This window comes from Lynx canadensis, chromosome D3 (genome assembly GCF_007474595.2).
Source record: "Lynx canadensis isolate LIC74 chromosome D3, mLynCan4.pri.v2, whole genome shotgun sequence".
NCBI lineage: Eukaryota > Metazoa > Chordata > Mammalia > Carnivora > Felidae > Lynx > Lynx canadensis.
In genome coordinates, this window is record NC_044314.2 from 19,481,846 (window position 1) to 19,497,895 (window position 16,050).

A 16,050-nucleotide genomic window follows, 5' to 3' on the forward strand; every position below is an offset into this window, starting at 1 on the left:
CAGTCTGCCTCTCTGTGAGCACCTTCATCCTCAATGGATGATTCTGTGTGAAGTTCCTCTGCTATTTAGGTTGAGTAGAACTGGGGGAGAGAAGGCAAACCCCCTCCCTCATTCCTGGGAGAGAGAAAGTTACCTCTGACTAGTAACACAGCCCAACTTTGATTCCTGTTCCCTCCTGCCTCCTTGCTACCCTCTGCTTATATAATGGTGGTGTGGGGTTGGGGGCTGGCCGCTCTTGTGCGCGTCCTGTGCTTAGCACCTGTTGTTTTTGGCCGGGGGCCTGCTGCTGACTCCAGAGCAAAAGTAGGAGCCCCCCTCCACATCCCGGTATGCTTGCTCTTATTTGTACTTTTTGCTTAGTCGTGAGACTGGACATTTTTTATATGTTTATTAATAATCTTGTTTCTCTTTTTATGAATTGCCTGCTTATGGCCTGGTCTTTATTCTTCCACTTCTTCCTCTTTATCTACTGATGCTTTCTGCTTGTGAAGTAAACTGACCCCAGTTCTCTAGGCTGCATGACTTTATAGCCCCACTGGCTCTGAATTTAACACAACTGCTTTCCAATTGTCATTTCTGCCTTTAGGGTGTCAGTATTCATATTCGAGGTACAATGAACTATGGAACAGGATACACAGATCCACTATTTGATATTCTGCAGCTGGCTTATAAATTTATGCTAAATATGCACACACAGTGACATACATATTTACATGTATATGCATGACTACCTATTATATAAAGATACAACATGATGTTCAAAATCAGTTTTTGCCTCCCATTTAATTTTTCTATAGTCTCTCATTCATTCAACCTAATAACAGCAATGTTAATCAGAGAATCAATTTATAACCCTACCAGGTGGCAAAAGGCTTCTCCAAGTGACCTCTTGGGGATTCCTTCTGGCTATCTTCTGGAAAATAGGAGATTAAAAACATGTGTGCTCCCACAACGCTGCATTCCGAAGACGTTTCATCCCCTGGTCCTGCCCCCATGTAAGTTATGTAAGACGACTGAAATCAACAAAGGACACTTCATGCCTTGACTGGGATTATTGTTGTTGTCATTTTAAGGGCAGACCTACAACAGGAAGCTCAAGTGCAAGCAGTCTGTACCTACTGTCAAGCTCAGAGAAAATTCACTTCTGACTTTTCTGCAAAGGACATAAGTGGATAAGATTTCTTGGCATTTCAGGAGTCTAATAACTCTTCGGCATGGAAATAAAATGGATTTAATTTAATATCCTAAAATCTCCAGCCGTCAGAGCTGAAATCTGGGATGCTGAACCTGGAACATGGGGAGGGCTGGGCGGAGGCTTCCCGAGTGTTTCCAGAACGAATGTGCGTGGCATTTTGATGTTACTATGGGGATTGCTATAGTAACAATGCTACTCACCCTTCATTTATTAAGTTATTTTGTTGCCGAACCAAAAGGTACACCAAACATTCAAAGAAACAATAGCTTTAAAGAGATTTTTGTTGTTCCTGAAGCCCCTGCCTAATGCTTCAATCAGAGTACTTTGAGTGGAAAGGACGACATTGGCAGATAATTCCATACAGTTGGAGGAATGAGATTCCTCAAGGTTTCTCCCGAGACTGGAAAAATAACAGCTGATCTATGTCCTAATGCAGTGTCCGATTTGAGAATTTACCAGTCCTAATGCGCAATCCTCTGGGGCAACAATGGAATTATCCCCACACCCCGATATCCCCACAGCTACCCTCTCTCTTACTCCTCCTTCTCATCAGAAAACAGCTCCCTGCACCCCCCCCCCCAACAGAATTGACAAATTAAGGATAATGACATTAGTTTTGAAGGTTTAAAGATTTTAACTGCAGTGTCTTGCCCACTGGGGCCTCAGCAGTCTCCTGGTCTGCATTAGAAATAGGATAGCAGTGACAACTGGGAGGTGGAGGGGGTGGGGGGAGGGAGAGGGGTGGAGGAGGGGGAGGGGGAGCAGGAGGAGGAAACAGAGGCCTTGGGAATGATCTTGAGGTAGAATTTCCAGCCATCTCTCCTCTCCTGGGACCCTTTCTTCTTGGTCCCTTGGGGATCCCCGCTGGGGCAGGTGAATTATCCTAGAAAATGTTCACAGACTCCCTGAAAGCCAAAAGGCAGACCAGGAGAAGGCATGTGTTTTCGGGTCTGCTCTACTGTAATGGAACACTATGGGAGGAAACTCCTTGTGGGGTGAGGTTGGATAAAGGAGGGAAAATAAAGAGAGGGGCTAGGAAAAGCAACTCTGAAAACCAGCTGGCTTTCATCGGAGATCATTGATAATGTGAAATGATTCAAGCAAGTAACCACTTGGCTTGACCGACCATCCCTAATTCCAGGAGGAAGGTTCCACTGCTTTTACGCTTGTCATTATTATGATTTAATCAATCCATAGACTGTTTTGGTGTAGTGAAGTCAAAGCTTGTGAACAGAAGCAGTGACCAAGATAAAAATGGATGGCTAAGTGGAGACAAGACGCATCCAGACATGGAAAGTGAAAGTTAGTCTAAAAAAAGATTTCAGGAAACATTAAGAAAGAGTGCTGTCCGGAGTCGTTCACACACGGTATTTCAACTAATTCATGCAATAGCCCTCAAAGGTAGTTCCTCTCTGTATCCTCAATTTTCAGATGGGAAACGAACGCAGGGATGATCAGCGTCTACAGCAAAGCATTCTGTAAAGAGGAAAACCAGGTTTTGAACGCAAGCAACCGATTCCCGGGACCACGTGCCAATCCTTGACCCTCTCCTTGTCATGTAAACCAGAAACTCCAAAGCTGCTTTCTAACAACTTGAAGAAAAGCAGCATAAAGGAGAATGGGGACTTGGATAGTGACCGTGTGGATGAGCAGAAGGAGACGGCCTCCCAGGGGCTGGAAAGGTGGCTGGACAGAAGACCTTGAACCTCAGATGAGGAAAAGGAGACACAGGATGGCACCTCTAGGAGGCTCTAAAATGCAGTGAGGTCCAAACGTCCTTTCTCCTACAAACACACTAAATCCTGAGTTCCTCTTGTACACCTGTTTTACAGGGACAGAATAAGATAATATCCCCTTTCTTTCCTCCTCCACAGATTGGCAAAGTCAAGTCCTCTAGAAAGAAAGAATCAAGCATTTGGCTTTTATAGTGCAACCATCAGAACTAACACGAACAGCTCAGAAGTCTCCTCCTGCAAGTCAGTAACAGATGCACATTTAAAGCCTCACGTGCAAATTCCTGGCACCTTCAAAGAGAAACAGAAAAACATTTAAAAATCTCAGCCCCTATTATACTTCAATAAAAAGAGGAAACTGCTCCTGGCCTCGTATTTAGCAACCTCTCAGTTATTTTATTCGGATCATGTTGTTATATTTGGTCTTTAAAAGTTTCAAGGCTTTTTCTACCAATGGCTTAAAAAGCTACAGCAAAGTCAGAATAGGCTTATTTGGGGAGCTGAAGATGGAAAGGCTAGAGCTCATGGTCACCATTGTTGGGGTCCTGTCAGGGGAGGGAGAGGAGCAAATGAGCTTCCAAAAAGAATCCATGTCTGGATGATGAGTGAGGGTGTGCGTGTGCTTACGTGTGTGCACGTGTGTGCACATGTGTGTGTGTGTGCACGTGGGCAGCGGCAGCTGCTGCTGAGGAAGGAATAGTCTCCCTTGACTATAATTAAGCTTCCTCTAGGCTGGGGCGTTCGCTCACAAGGCACGTCTCCTCGACTCTCAAGGCTCTACTAATCATGCAAAGTCTTTTGTGCCTCAGAGACCCCAGCTCTCCTTCCCACATGGCCAGAGCCTGGGAAGCCCCACATCATACTAAGTAGGAAGTTACTGATCTCCAAGGATGAGTTGATACGAAAAAAATTACAGCACTTGGGAAGTCTCTAGAAGCCACATATCAAAATGCCTGGGGGTGGAGCATCAGGGAAAAAGAGAAAGGCTGGGGAGAGCAGAGAGACGACAGAGAATTGAATATGCTAACCATCCTTACATTTTACAAGGTGCAAACACGAAGCCAGCTATACTTTGCCACCACATAGTAAATAAAAGATTACTAGGCAATTATATTTAAACATGAACCTCCAAAATAATTGCCATGTTCAGGGCAGTTTTTCAATCCCTTGATAACAGTATAGTTTAATGGATAGAAACAACTATATCATTTATTCCTCTTACATAAAACGCTGCCAACCATGTAAGTACATGATCAATAATAGGGGTTTACGGTGGGTGTGCGGTCCTCCCAAGAGCTGCAGCTTCATGTGAAGTAATAAGAGGTAAAATGAGAAGCAAAAAATATAAAAAGGAAGTGCTTCAGCAGAGCAAGGACCCCAAAGGCTTCTCAATGCATTTATTTTTACGGTACATAAGGAAGAATGTCAGAGCTAAATTTGGCACTTTTAAGGGATTTGTAAATCAGCTATAAAATGTTACCCCTGGATGGGATTTTTCCATGTGGCTGTAGTGGAAATGAGGATTGGAATTGTGGGAGAGGTTTGGGTATGAGTGGACAGAGTGAGCACACTGGGGATGAGAACATTTGTCTTTTGACACCTGACCATTTTTCACATACCTGGGTATTAGAAAGAAAATTTAAGTAGTGGCTTGCAGGCAGGCCTGGACCCTCTGCAAGTATTAATTTTACTGAAAAAGATATTCCCGGGTCAGCCATTGTGGACCCTGAGCGGCATAGCTACACTTCATTCAATCATTGACTGCTGGTCTGAAAAAAAGACTGCAGAGTGATGAGTGGGAGGTCCGAGGGTGAGGTGCCTCGAAAGGGGTTAAGAAAGCAGAGGGGAAGAAGGTGACCTGCCCCCCAATATGCGTCTTTCCTTCCTAGAGGGGCAGGAAAGCGCTCTGAAGATCATCTGTCTCCACCGGCACCCTCTCCCGTGAACAGACAGCCCTTTCCTCCTTCACAGTTGCTAACCTCCTTGTGTACTGGCCACTATGCTGGCCATTTTACCAGCATTATCTCATTGAACTTTCACAATAATCCCATGAGGTATGGAATATCATTATTCCAGATTATAGGAAGAGGCTATATTGATATTTCCAGGGGCTCCATTCTGTGGCCAAGGTTACACAGTGTTTTGGTGGTAGGCTCGGATCCAGCCCAGTCCTCTGAATTCACAGCTTTCACTCTTAACCACCGGTGTAGCCCTCCTGAGCCAATCATTTGAGCTAATAATGATCCTCATTAGGTCAAAGAAGGCCAAGAAGGACCATAATGCCCAGGGATCTACCAGGAGCTATCTTACCATGGTGCTTGCCATCTAACACTTGTGAACTTATTTCAAAGTTGGAAATGTCCTAGGGAAAATTCACTGTCCCTACTGTCTAGAGGAGGAAACTAAAGCTCAGAGAGGTGAAGCCTCACATCTAGTACGTGGTTTTAAGCCAACTCAGCTTGATTCCCAGCCTCTCCTATTGTGGCTCTTACAAGGTAAAGTAGCTAGCTCAGCTAACCATTGAAAGCCAATTTGCCTGAACTCAGATTTCCATTAAAGAAAATTAAAATTTGCCTTTTTGACTTGTATTTTGTGGTGTCAGTTGAGAGACCAGATATTTCAGAGTGCTCAGTAGGGAGGGAAGGTTGATGTGCCTCTCAGCTCTGCATTTGGTCAGGCTAATGTCTTTGCTGGTACTAATGTCTTTGCAAAGAGCTTCTTTGCTCTGAACATTCCCTCTGCCCTCCCTCTGATCCAAATTCTACTCTTGTATCAAAGTTCAGCTCAAGTCTGCCCTGGTCCATGAAGCTTTCTAGGATTGTTCCTTCCATGTTCCCCATATAATTCCCAATATTCCCTTGACCTCCTGAAGCATGCAGTGCCTATGCAAGCAGCATATTGTCTGTGGTAATGCTGTGGTTTCTGACTCATGACTCTTTCAAGAATAATGCCATATACTTTTTAAAAATCCCATATGTTGTCTATGACAAGGTTGGGTTCACACACGGGCAGTTGTTGAATTGAGGTTGAATTAAGCTGTCATCCTCAGAGCCCTAAACATATAAGGTATGAAAAAAAAAAAAAAAGAAAGAAAGAAAAACAAGAAATTGGTTAATAGAGTATACTCAGAAGAGACTATTGGAGTAGTAAAGAACATGACAAGGGTTCACTAGAGGAAAAGGGGTGAGAGAGGTGCTAGAAGAGTTCCCCAAAATCTTGACACAGAGTCAATCTGTATTCCTCTAGCTCAGTAGTTCTCAAACTGGGGTATGTATGGTAATCACCTGCAAGACTTCTTAAAACGTATCATTGCCTCTCACCCCCTCTGCCAGAGGTTCTTATTCATTACGTCTGGGGCAGGGTCTGAAAATTTGCATTTCTAATAAGACACTAAGAGATACTGATGCTGCTGGTCCAAAGACCACAACTTGAGAACCACAGTGATTCTCCTGCCTACACATTAGGATTACCTGGAGTGGGGCTTAAATATTAGTTTCCTATCCCGCATCAGACCCATAAAATCAGAATCTCTGGGGAGTGGTCTGCTCTTGCACGTCATTTGCTGAAATCATCACACTGTTTTGTAGCTATCTCTTTGCTCCATTGACTCGCCTCTTAAAACAGATCCTTGAGACTTCCATGTTTTTTTCTAGGAATGTTCTTGGCAAATAGAAGGCATTCAATAACTGCTTACTGAGAAAAAAAAAGGAGCAATATTGTGGGTTGGGGTGAGGGACAGGATCACTCTGCAGAATATTGCAGCCAAGAGCCCACCCCAAGACTGAAGTAAGAGATAACCTGAGAGGCAAGGTGGCCTCCGTATATGTTTATTTTGTTTTCTTTGAAAATTACATTGTGGTCTCAATATCTACAATTATTATCATCCAGGTAAATTTATTATGTGTTCTGTACATGCTGCCCAAACCAGCAATCATACAAAGTCATAGTCAAACAGATAATACACATGAACAGAGTTGGATTGACATAAAGTTCATGAAGGACTGAACCAAATGGGCGTACCTTGTCTATAATTGAATTAAATCATTGTAAAGTGTTCCATCATATCCCCTTAATGGTTGCCTGTATATCCTCCTGGGAAAACAGGAAGGTAAAAGTCATTGATTCTCAAATATTTACTGAGCATCAGGTAAGTTCTTCTGTTCTAATCAAATCAGTATGTTGGCTATCTCTCCACAAGGCTGAAATGACACCAAACCCAAATCAGTCACCTTATTAGAAAGGCATCTCCTAACTTTCCCACCAATCAGGCCAAAGTGTCATTTAGAATCTGAATCAAAATGAATATTCTTCAGAAATCTTCCCTTTCTGACTAACCTGGCCCTTACCCGATTACTTTCCTTGGCATCTCCCGTAGCCATTGTATTGAGCTCATGATCACTGCTTTGACTCATTGATGATTGTCCCCAAGGTCCCTTCCATTCAAATGTATCCCATTTAATAGATCATTAATATTTCTCTAATAGCATCAAATGCAGTACATTGTGGTTAATCAATAACTGTTAATGAAGTAAACTGCAAGCTTGTTGGGTGTCCAGCCACTTTTTCTATGAGAGCCATCAGGAATAAGTTGGTCACAACTCTTTTAATAGTATTTGGATATGTATCTTCCTCTGGAAGCTCATTGAAGACAGATTCCTAAATTCTGAAATTCTCTCTGCTCCATTGGGATACATCTCTTCAACCATGATTATTCCTTTTTTTCATGATTACTTCCCAAATGCATCCCATTCATGAATGTATTCATTTTCCTCAAACCATTAGGATATTATTCATAAAGATCTGCATCTTCAAAGGTGAACATTTTCTTTGATCCAGAATAGTAAATAATTTCTACCTAATTGATGGTCCTGCTTGGATATTTAACTTAAAATTACTTCTATAAAAACTGCAACATATTTCTTTTATTGGGTTCTATACTGACTGCTTTCGGCTAGATTCACACCCTAAAATTCCAATGGGTGTGAGCCAAAGCTGCATAGCTTCGTGGCTAATAATAACAATAATAATGAGCATATTTCAAAAGTGCTAATTACAAATTCAATCGGATTGTGTTCTCATTATAAATGCTACAGGTTTTCTGCCAGGTTGGTGCTTCATGACAGTATGTTTTCAAACACCTGTTTACCTTTGAAACTTTTAAAAAATTGAGATGCATGTTAAATTTCATGTATCTTTGTAAAATTTGTAATCTTTTACCCAGAGTTCCTTACTGCATAAATTGAAACAAAATGAACAATTATCTGTATCGTATATAGACAAGGAGCATGGAGATTTCAAGAATTCTTCATTTATCCAATAGAATCCCATAGGATTGCAGGGAGAGGGGATGCAAAAGAGAAAACAAAATTATCCTGGTAATTTTCTGGCACCAATCAAAACTTTACTAAATGTCAATTATGTTTCAATCTCTGCTCCTGATGGAAAAGGAAGACTACAGAGGTGAACAGGACACAGCCCCCACATACGACCTACTGAAGGAGGGTTCCCTGTAGAAAATGTCATAAGGTGGTAAGTCTGGAGAAGGAAGGTGAAGCCAAGAAAGAAAGGCGGAATATGGACTTAAAATATCAAACAGAGGCATTAGCATTAGGGTAGGATGGTAATTTTTGCTTTTTAAATTCAGTTCTGGTGTCATTAATGACAGAATCTTCCTTGGATCGGAAGGCATGAAAACACATTGATGATAAGCAGCCTTTCAACCTGCGTGCCCAACATTAGAGATTCTTAGCTGCAGAAGGCAGAAAATGAGGGCTTATTTTTTTTTTAAACCCATCTCAGAAGTATGATAGATACATTAGACAGCAGTTCTCAGTCCTGGTTATACATTAGTGTCACTTGGGGAGATTTTAAAGAACATAAATACCCTTCCCTCCCCAGGAGAAGGAATCAGCACCTCTGGGGTTAGAGACCAAGCAGGAGTATTTTTCAGAAGCCCCCCAGGTGGTCCTACAGGGAAGCAAGGGTTAAGTGCTACTATATTAAGAGATGGAGATGTCAGATTTATTAAGTGTCTTCACAGTTCTTCATTTTTGCCAATGTTCTGAAAATAATTTTTTGAGTGTGTGTGTGTGCGTGTGTGTGTGTGTGTGTGTGTGTGACCCACACAAAGGAGACCAGGATGGAGGTCAGTGTTGCATTGCTAGTTGTTACTCTTCCAATTGGGGTACCCCCTCTTTACTTGGTTGCTAGGGTTACTTTATTTTGGCTTTTCATAAAGCTTGAAAGGGTTCCCATGACTTAAAGATGGGACGGTTTGAGGATCATAAATAATAATGAGTGCAATGAATTGAAACTTACCAAATGTATGAAAACCTGAGTTCATAGTGTTCTCCCCTATTTTTCCTTACTTGGACTAGAATTCAGGCGAATCAAATACTTGACGAGGAAAACAGTTCTTCTTTATATTAAAGAATCATGTGTACAAAATGGAGAAGAAAATGACAGAATTATAAAATTGCTATTTTCCACTCCTTAATGAAACAATGGATCTAGGCAACATAATTGGTGGCAGCTAAAATTTATTATTGGAAAAATTGAGGGGGAACTTTAGAACAAATGGATCAGGCAGATCACATTTATTAGTATTAGTTTTGTAAGGCTGCTGTAATAAATGACCACAAACTTGGTGGTTTAAAACAACACTGTTCTGGAGGCCAAAAGCCCAATATCAGCTTCATGGAGTGGAAATTAAGGTGTTGGCAGTGCTATGCTCTCTCTGGAAGCTCTAGGGGAGAATTTGTTCCTTGCCTCCTCCTCCTCTTCTTCTTCTTCTTCTTCTTTTTTTTTTTTTTTTTTTTTTTTTGGTGATTGCTGGAATCCCTGGTTTGTGGCTGTGTCACTTTAATCTCTGCCTCTTTGGTTACATTGCTTCCTCCTCCTCCGTGTGTGTGCGTGTGTGTGTGTGTGTGTGTGTGTGTGTGAACTCTAACCTCTTTTTCCCTCTAGCAAAAACACACTGATTGCATTTGGATCCCAAGTAGATAATCCAGGATAATATGCCTATGTCAAGAACCTTAATGGAGTCATAGCTGCAAAGAACCCCTCTCTTCTTTTGTGCCACATAAGATAACATTCATAGGTTCCAGGGATTAAGAGATAGATATCTTTTAGGAGACAATTTTTCAGCCTAGTACAACATGGAACTATTGATCAGTTTTAATATTAAGGAAAATAGGGTACATTGTTCAATATGCAGATATGTATGCAAATAGACTCAATGTAACCAAACCTCTACCTCCAGCTACTTGTGGGAGATGGAGAAACACATTAAAGGACACCAGAAAGACATACCCGGCCAAATTCAACAGTTCTTCAAGACAAAGCACCCAATTCTCAATTTCTATAATGAACGCACCAAAGAAGGGAAATAACTACTCATCGAAAGAGATAAAAGAACGTATTAACCATATGAGAAATTCACAGAAATTTGTTTGGATTCTGAATTGAATAAAACAAGTACAGAAGAGGCATAATTGAGACAAGTAGGAAAAACTGAGCACAAAATGATGATATTGAGGAATTATTGGGTTGGGGGGTGCTGATAATACTGTAGTTATGTTAAAAAAAAAAGAAACGTTAGATATGCCTACTGAAACGTGTCCAAGAGAAACGATATTATGTCTAGAATTAGCTGTAAAATACCTCAGCAACAAATAAATAAAAAGGAGCAACTAAGAAACCAATAAGCAATTTTAAAAAAAAGTGATGGTAGGGGAATAAATAAATCAAATGAGAGCCACTGACATTAATTGTTGAAGCTAGGTGACAGGGATGTAGAAATACGTTAAAGTAGCCTTTCTATTTTTATGCATGTTTGAAATTTTCCAGAATAAAACATTTATATATATGACAGTGCAACATGGCCCCTCAAGCCAGGTTTAACTGACCATCCACAAACTTAGCCTCACTCCCTAGAGGAAAATTCTATGAAATGAATGGTAACATCCACGTCACCTCCTAGGACTCTTGTGCAGTAGCATAGGAATGGATAAGAACCAGTGTCAGTAGCATAGAAACAGACAAGAACCAAGCACACACTGAAGTTATTCCTGAACCCCCCAGTCTTTCGTTTGGCTTTTACAGAAAGGTAATCACCCTGGAAACCTTGCTAAGCTCTCGAGTTTCAGAAAGAACTTGAGGTCTGTTCAGAGATAGCATTCATCACCTCCCAGACTCCAGAATTTTGCTCACTGAGGTAGCTCCCAGTTAGAATGGGAAAGAGTAGAATGGATAAAGACAGAAGGTACATAATAGCCAAAAGGTGGAAGCAAGCTAATTGTCCATCAAGGGATAAAGGGCTAAACAAAATCCATATATGATTTTGATATCTACACCACAGAATGTTATTCAGCCATACCAAGGAATGAAGTGCTGATACATGCTATGATGTGGACAAACCTTGCAAACATTGTTAAGTGAAAGAAGCCAGATACAAAAGGTTACATAGTGTGTGCTTCCGTTTATACGAAATATCTAGAATAGGTAAATCTGTGGAGACAGAGCACAGATTAGGATTAGTGGTTGCCAGGGGCTGAGTAGAGTGACTGTTCATTGCATATGGGGTTTCCTTTTAGGAAATGAAAGAGCTTCGGAACTGGAAGGAGGTGATGGTTGTACAGCATTGTGAATGTACTGGATGCCACTGAACTATTCATGTTAATATGGTTTATTTTATATTAGTCCAATAAGAAGTTATTTAAAAATTTTAAGCAGGAAAATTACACAATTAGCTTTGTTTTTAAAAAGAGTAACTCCAGGGGCGCCTGGGTGGCGCAGTTGGTTAAGCGTCCGCCTTCAGCCAGGTCACGATCTCGCGGTCCGGGAGTTCGAGCCCCGCGTCAGGCTCTGGGCTGATGGCTCGGAGCCTGGAGCCTGCTTCCGATTCTGTGTCTCCCTCTCTCTCTGCCCCTCCCCCGTTCATGCTCTGTCTCTCTCTGTCCCAAAAATAAATAAACATTGAAAAAAAAAATTTTTTTTTAAAAAAAATTTAAAAAAAAAATAAAAAAAAAATAAAAAGAGTAACTCTGAGAGCTATGTAAAAATAGATTAAAGATGGACAAAATGAAAATACAGGAAAAAAATGAGCGTTGGGTGGTTTGGATTCAACTTTCCTCCATGAAGTTCTACCTCCTGAAGCAAGCCCAAAGCAGTTAGCCATAGTGTTTCAACCCTGAACCCATCCTGTCACCTCTCAGTGTCCAATAACCCCAAGAATCCAAAAGCTCCCAAGCTTCTGGAAGAGTTCCATGACCAGAAGTGTCAGTGTTCAACCTACTGCTCCAAGACACAAAGATATTTCAGGAAGCATGCAAGATATGGTCTTAATATCTCTCTGCTTCCTAATCCTTCGAGAGCCTCCTCCAGGAAGAAGAGACTGTCTACAAAGTGTAAAGACAGTGCTTGGACCTCTGGGTCCTTGAATCTGATTTTGAATCTGAGCATTCTGTGATTTCTTCTAAAAACGTGGTTGTGTGAGGATTACACGAAATGTCAAGTGTCCAGCATAGAGTAGGCACTTGTGAATATTTTTATTAGTGCTTTGAAGTCTTCACTTGAATCTAAGCTGGGATTCAGATGTGATTGTACATATATGGTGAAATGTTGAGCAAGATTACTGTCATTGGAGACTGAAGGTCTCCAGGGAAATCATTTATTCCGAGGTAAGAATGAGATCAGAACAATACGTTAGACTCCACTAAAAATTAAAAGGTTTCATAACTGCAGAAAGAAATGACTTTAAGTCACTCATGTCTACTTTAGAATCAATCCCATAGACTCACTCTTTGGTCTTAGAGTGAGACAAGGCTATAAATAAGGCTGAAATAGCTGCCTTGTTAAAAATTAAAAACTAGCAAACAAGTGTATTGCATTGATACCCTGTGATCCAGGGAAGAATTTTCAAAACATTTACAAAACCAGGCAAGGGTATCACCGGAGCAGAACACAACAAATGCCAGCCATGAACAGCCAAGAACTGTGATGAGCTCAAGGTCATTATTACCAATAGACACCACAAAAGGTGAAGAAAAGCCATCCTCTCCACTTGGCTAATAGTCACAAGCACCCTCAGCACAGTGGGTGCTCACTTCAGTATGACCCCCTTTGCAGCCATGATGGGGGTGTCTTTACGTTTCTGGCTGGTTGTCTCAATGCATGTCTCCATTGCTGGTTGGAATCCCTCTTTGTGCAACTTGGGAGATCCACCCTATGAACTGGTTGATACAAATTACTCCAGTTGAAGACCAAGACTTGGGATTTAGGATTAGGGATTTTATAGTTGTTGTTTTGAAACCACAGGGAAGGGGTTTTTGCTTTTCATGGAACAAAATGATTAAATTGGATGCACAGAATAGCTGCAGTCTCAGACGGTGTAATTAATTAGGATGCTTAACCCTGCCGTGGTTGAACTGCTTTTAAAGGTAAATCTAGAAGTGAACACTGAATTTAAAAGATCAACCGTTTGTTTTCACTTACAATTTTAAATTGGGATGCTGGACAGAGTCACCCATCCATCAATCAAAGACAATTCTAAGGGAAGACAGATAAAAGACCTTATACTCCTGGTATAATCTCTTTCCTAACCCTGCGTCCTGAGACACTCATGTGGGTTGGCACTGAATTTAAGCTCCAAATCACTCAAATCAAAAAGAGCTACTCTCAGTCTGTCATCAGAAAGCAAGCTCTCCAAGGTGTATTTTTATCCTAGCCTCATCTAAAGTTATGACAACTCACCTGGTTGGTTTCTGCCATTTGAGTAGAGAGACGCATCAAAGTGACAGGACATCACTCTCTGTGTTCCTTGTGAGGTGTGATGGAGAAGAAAAACAAACCTGGGGGAACAGATTTCAAAGTATTTCCAAGACATCTCCAGATTGGAGAGATATAGGGCACCGTTTATGCTTTTTCTTACCCAAGGCTCTTCTGAAGTTGAAACTCCTGCCTCTTCTATAGGCACTTATTCAATTATTTCTCTATTTGTTTGTTTATTTTATTGCTTTGATTTTGAGTCATCTCCCTATGTTCTTGACAGTTGCAGCCCTAATATGCTGTGCTGCTGGTCATTGCCTCATGCCCTGGATTTTTCACTGAGCACCCTCTCCTTTGCTAGACCACATCACCACTGGGTTGATTTGCCTTTCTGTAGACCCATACCCTTAGGCCACATTTATTTCCCACACTGGGAAATGATGGAATCCAGTGCTTGCTTAAAGTGAAATATATAAATAGATGAATAGATAGGTAGATAGATATAAACATATGTAAAATATATAAATATCTATATCTATGTATCTATTGTGTCTCTGTATCTATGGAAACATCTATATCTATGTGTCTATTATATTTCTATAATATCTACATCGGTACATCTATTATATATAATCACAGATGTTACAGCTGGCAGGGACCTTCTAATTTTTTTAATGTTATTTTTATTTTTGACAGAGACAGAGAGAGAGAGACAGAGCATGAGCGGGGGAGGGGAAGAGAGAGAGGGAGACACAGAATCCGAAGCAGGCTCCAGGCTCTGAGCTGTCTGCATGGAGCCCAACACGGGGTTTGAACCCATAGACCGCGAGATCATGATCTGAGCCAAAGTCGGACACTCAACCCACTGAGTCACCCAGGCGCCCAGGGACCTTCTAATGTATACATTAGATGACTGTTCAATCTCGCTGGCATCCTAATTTTACAGATGAGATATATTTTTGCTACCACTGCTGGTATCATTTTAGTCAATTTGGATTTATTATAATTGCACAGGTATTTCCACTTTTTCCATCTTAGTTTTGCTTTCTTACCATGTTTGGTCCAAGATTCTTTTTTTTTCTTTTTTTGGGGGGTGACTCAGTTTCCCTTACTCTCACATTTCCCTCTACTGGTTTGGAAGATATATATTCTCTTTCTATTATTTTACTTATTATTCTTAAATTTTTAACATGGGTCCTGACCTAATAGAGTCTAAAGTTAACTGATCCTTCTATTCTGCTCTGATATCGCTAGAGCCTTACCAAAGTGTGGACCTCTGATCACCCCATCCCACCTTATGTGCTAATTTTTCCAATAGTTAGTTTCACCTTATTTTTCTCTCCTATGAAATTATTCACGATTATTGTTGTTGTTTTACACAAGTATCGTTTTTTATATAAACCCACATAGTTATATCACCCTTAAGACTTTTTGTTAGTCTTCTGCATTTCTATAAGATGTGTCCATGTATTTGTCTAATTCCACTGGGCCCCCTGACCCCGAGGTTTCAAACCTTCTATCAAATCTGCAAGATACTGGGCCTTATCGCTTCACCTGCTTCCTCTGGCCATTTTGATTCTCTCCTTCTGGCACTCTCATTAGAAGACTGTCTCCTCAGTGTGTCTAAACCTCCTTTAAACATTTTCTTTGTCTCCATCTTTCTGTGCTATATTTTAGCAATGTCTTGGTTAAACTACCTGGTGTGTTTTTCACTTCAGTGTTTACATGTTTCAACTTTATAAATTCAAGTTAATTTTTTTCAAAGCTTGCCATTCCTTACTCATGCTGTTTTGTTTTTCTGACATGTTCATTTCTTTCCTTAATTATTTTTAGCATGTTATTTTAGAGTCTCCTTCTAATAATCTATTACTTGAAGTTCTTTGGGTTTAATCCTTTGGTTTATGTGTCTGCTAGCTCCCATTCATCGTGGATCATCTCCTCCAGGTTCCATAATCATGGGTGGGCCACTCACCAGCAGGTTCCCCCACCCCAGGACAACGGCACAAGCTCACTTCTTTAGTACCTTTTTTTTGGACTGAGAATTCTATCACTCTCCTGACTTCTTTAAGGACTCAGCTGTGTTTTAGAAACATGTTTATAAATATTTTGTCTATCTTTCTGAGTAACTTGGTAGGATATAAAAAGAAGGTGAAACTAAATATTGGACAAGAACTTCTTCAGATTATCTAATCTAAATTATTGCCAGAAGCTGATGTCACATCCCCAAGAATTAAAACGACAAGGACAAGAAGACATGGCTAGAATTAAATTAACTAACTAAATAAATAGAATAAAGACATTACTGCCCCTTCCTTGGACTCTTTGCCTGGCTTCTTCTATTTATCCTTCAAGCTT